At 33.7% G+C, this 4,970-nt stretch overlaps 1 long non-coding RNA gene across 1 annotated transcript in view; it reads left to right on the forward strand.

The window, feature by feature from the left end:
* Positions 1–1,044: 1,044 nt before the first annotated feature.
* The window catches only part of LOC136795373 (uncharacterized), a 7,908-nt gene continuing 3,982 nt past the window's right edge, over positions 1,045–4,970 (forward strand). The window contains exons 1-2 of the long non-coding RNA XR_010842965.1: positions 1,045–1,160; positions 4,726–4,858. This is a non-coding gene — a long non-coding RNA (uncharacterized lncRNA). The remainder of the gene's footprint in view (positions 1,161–4,725; positions 4,859–4,970) is intronic.

Below are 4,970 nucleotides of genomic sequence, written 5' to 3' on the forward strand. Positions count from 1 at the left end.
GGGGGGAGATGCGATCAGCAAAAAAACAAAAATAAATAAATTCTTTTTTCTTTTTTTTTTGCTGACCACCCCCCCCCTCCCCTCCGACCATTTTCTCCAATTAATAAATTATTAATTTTAATAAGGAAATGAAGTCATATATATTTTAGAAATGAATTCGGTATCATTCGCATCAACGTACTTCGTTTCTGTTGAGGTTGATATGATCGAAACTAGTCAATTTAATAAAACTCAACCGAATACTGATAAAAATATCTCTGTTAGAATGACTCTGACGAGTGCTTCGATTGCATCGAGAAAACTTATCGGCATATTTCTATACGAGGCGCTTCATCTTCACCATTAGACATGTGAAAGTGTTCGTACTTATCAGAAAATGTTGTAACTAAAAGTCGGAGTTAATTACTTTTAGAATCATGGTAAAGAGCGATATTTTTACCTCGTGATAATTTAGTACCAGAATCTATAACAAAAATTTAAAAAATATATATATATTTAAAAATTGAAAACGGACTTTTTACGGAATATTAAGATTTTTTTTTTTAAATTTTTATAATAGATTACTTATTATGTATTATTAATAGAAGCTGACAAAATGGACATCAGAGCCCTAAAAGTGTTCATTCATACTGAATATAATTGACAAAATGAAGAAAAATTTATTATAAATAAAATTTAAAAAAATAATAATAAATGTCACAGCTGTAAAAATAAGTAAAGCAATATAATCATAAAATGAATTAAATAAAAAAGACGGATTCATACCAACAATATCTAGTAAGAAATTTAAAATAAAATATTTATTTATCTAAGTTAATATAAATAATAATTGAACTGTTAGATAATATTACTAAATTATAAAATAAAATGTTCTATTAAAGAAACTCACCGACATGACGGGAGGAAGGTTCCGAGGGGGACTGAGGCCGTCGGGGATGCCAATAGAGTAATTGTTATGTGGGATTAAGGGGAGGTATAAACAGGATAAGCTGGGATTACCCCCACCGCTGCGTCTTTTTGTCGGCTGTCTAGTCGCTCGATAGTCGTCCGGTACCTGGGTTCGGGTCTTCCCAACGACCTGGGTACATCTGCTAGGCTTCAGAAGTAGTAGTAAGGTTCTATCCAGGAGGTCGGGTCAGATTGTGCCGGGTCCAGGCAAGGTAAGACTAGAACATTTATATGTCTGAATCATGATGAAGATGGTCAGGGTTGCGGTAAAAAGAGAAACAAAAATAGTTGTCAAGTATTACTCTTTTTACCGCAACCCTGACCATCTTCATTAATTAAAATTATACGGTCAATCAGTTATATATATTATATTTATATCTCTAAATAATTCTTAAGAAAAACTCTTATATTACAGTTTCTTGAATATCAAGGGTAAAATAAATGGTGATAATCGGTAAAAATAAATTAATCGTTAACTCTCTCTTTTAGTATACAAAAGGATATCTTTAAAAAAAAGTGCTGAGCCCACAAGTTAACGTTCGAGGAGTCAACCGAAATGGATTGCGTTAAGGCAGATCTTACGGATTTGAACTTTGGATCAGTGGATGAATTAGTTTAGGCAGCGATTGGTGACATCGGTATTGAACTTTCGGGTTCGCGAAGACAGTTACTTATTTAGTTCTGTTGATGACAAATATTTTAGTAGGATCTTGAGGATCACTCAATATGACAATTATATTGAGGCGACGTTTTAAACTTAATTGTTCGTTAATCGTCTTCAGTGTGAAATGTCACACTGAAGACGATTAACGAAAGCAATGGCTTTGATACAGCTCTTGTTTAGATCTTTTTTTTTTAAATACTTTTTATTAATTGATAGATATTACAATCTGCCACACAGTTGTGGGCAATAGGTAATAGTGATGAATGATCACATCCATAACTAAAATAAGAATAAAATATATACAAACAGATGAATAAACAAAATGAACATAATCGAACTATGTGTATGAAAAAAATAAAATATTGTAATCACTATCACTGGACACATTTACACTCTTATATACAATATTTACACAATCGAATTGAGGATCCCTGAGCTCACTCTATCCCCCACGTGTGAGGGGTAGAGCAAAGCTCAAACGATCCCAGCGCATCCCTCTTGCTGGTAGTGAGCAAGTGCGCAAAAGCCGCAAACACTCAACTTGAGTGGAGAATCTGACCATTGCCAGAACTCTAATTCTCCATTTTTATTTTACAATAAATCTCTTGGCCACTACCGTTTCAAACTTCGAGGTGGACTACAGGGATGGGTGGAACTAGATAAGGTTTGAACCAAAGGATTAGGATGGTTGGAAAGGTTTATATGAAATTTTGAGAATTTGGTTGGTATGAGGTCAAAAAAGGCATGAAGGTCATGGTGTAGTGGTCTGTTGGAAATGTGATAGGGTGCATTAACTATGGTTCTAAGTATTTTGAATTGAAAGGATTGGATACGTTTGATGTGCGACGGTTTAGCTATTCCCCAAAGTTCAAATCTGTAGGTCCAGATAGGTCTGAGTATAGTCTTATAAATTAGTCGTTTGTTTTCTATAGGTGCAGTATTCTTATTATTTTTCTCAATGTAACCGAGATAATTACTGCAGTTCAGGAGTTTTTGAATTTTTTGGAAAATATTTAATTCAATATTTATTCTTTAAATTGTCATATGTATTTCATCCTAGTATTGCCATGAACATGAGTAGTAAACCGAAAAAATCGAAAACTTATCACTTCAATGAAGAAAGGGAACTCGATTACTTTTTACAATGGTGAATGATAAATGTTTTTATTTAATATTCCCTGAAATGCACCTTCTACTGAAACACAGTACTGTACACCCCTTCTTCCCCCTCAGACTACACCTATGACACCAAGTCGATCGCTACACACTTTTAAAATGATCTTATATACAGAAACGCTGGCCACCCCAGAGTGATATCCTTTACTTGAATTAGGAATATACTTTTTCAATATGTATTTAAATATTTATTTGAAATATAACTTCTGTTAATGAACCACCAAATGATAATTTAAATGAAAGCGAATTCTGCTCAATGGAATAAATTATATTTAATGAAGGTAAAATAAAAGAGAGGATCTGATTAATTACTTTCCGGAAAACGTGGTTGTCCAATCGATCTCATTATTTAAAGGCCACTCTTCACTTTAATTATGAAAATTAAATATTTTAGTTACTATATTAGCATGAAAAATATCAACTTTTTTCCTGCCTATAATACGTACAACAGTATTTCGATTACACGACAGAGATCGGACAGTCTCGGCTATCTCCGATGTTATAGTCTTTGTGTTTCTCCTTAGTTAATTATCAAATTCCTTCACAGTTCAAATTTATACATTTGTTATTACTGTTAACAATGCTATCATTATGATAGGTTAATAATGCTATTATTATGTTAAATATTCAAATTAACATATTATAGTTAATTAAGATGAAAATTAATTGAGAATTCGCTATTTAAGCCCTGTTGAAATATTTCAATGAAAATATAACCTAACTGATTGAATGAAACAAGGAACTGCTTAGAGGACCTGGGATACAGCAATCTTGGCGGAAAATATTAATTTGTATTCCCTGGGGATATATCATCATCACCTGGAATACATCATCACCTGGATGGGAACTAGGTCTGAAATTATTAATTATGTGTTTGTTTAGCTTTTGAACATGTTAATTTGTGTTTTAACTTATTTATTCATTTAATTATTTCTTTATACAAACTTTTGTTTTGTACACGCTCACACTACACATTTACACTCTTATATACAATATTTTCACAATCAACTTGAGGATCCCCACGTGTGAGGGGTAGAGCAAAGCTCCAAGGATCCCAGCACATCCCTCTCCAGCGTAATGAACCAGTGGAGGCTGAGCAAGTGCGCTAAAACCACAAACACTCAACTTGAGTGAAAATCTGACCAATGCCAGAACTCCAATTGTCCATTTTTATTTTACAATAAGTCTCTTGGCCACTACCGTTTCAACCTTCGAGGTGGATTGTAGGGATGGGTGGAACTAGACAAGGATTGAACCAAAGGATTAGGATTGTTAGAAAGGTTTATATGGAATTTTGAGAATTTGGTTGGTATGAGGTCAAGGACAAAAGGGATATGAAGGCCATGGTGTAGTGATCTGTTGAAAACGTAATAGGGTACATTAACTAGGGTTTTAAGGATTTTTGGATTGAAAGGCTTGGATGGATAAGTTTGTTGTTCGACAGGTTAGCTCTTCCCCAAAGTTCAAGTCCCTAAGTGCAGATAGGTCTGAGTATAGTCTTATAAATTAGTAGTTACTTTTCTATTGAGAGATCCGAGAACGAATAAAAATTATTAGTTTTTTTTTTGTTTTGTTTTTTTATGAAAATCGTGATATTGTGAAAAACCAATCCTAAGTAGCCCTTCCAATCAGTTTATTTTATCAAAAAATTTCCTGTGACATCCCAGTCATATACCCTTCTTAAATATGTAATTTCAGTTTCGTGCGACTTCGTTTTGAGCTAGGCTGATCACTCAGACCATTCTGCACGACTTGAAATATTAGAATTCAGCGGAACTCAAAACGTGTATTTTCGTCGAAATTCGAATTTAAAATTTTGAACGATCATTTGGTACCTATCAACAATTTTATTGTAAATAGATAAGACATTTAATCTGCTTCAACTGCGGAACAAAATTTATAGCCTAGAAATGACGTCTGACATAGTTTGGTTTCAGGTATGCCAGAACACTATACACAGGCTTCTAATCCATGGAATATTTACAGTAGAACTGACAGATGGGCAGGATTATGCCCAGAGGTTACTCTGAGGAAAGGATCAACTGGAATCCAGGAACCAGTCCTCTCCAGGTATCCAGCGATTTTTTTTTATATCTCCAGCGGTTCTTCTCAATATGGAGGCTGCTGACAGCATCATAAGGAATTTTAATAAGTATAGTTAATAGAGCTATTTTATATTAAG

This window comes from Halyomorpha halys, unplaced genomic scaffold (genome assembly GCF_000696795.3).
Source record: "Halyomorpha halys isolate HHAL.00 unplaced genomic scaffold, Hhal_1.1 Scaffold292.1, whole genome shotgun sequence".
Lineage (NCBI taxonomy): Eukaryota > Metazoa > Arthropoda > Insecta > Hemiptera > Pentatomidae > Halyomorpha > Halyomorpha halys.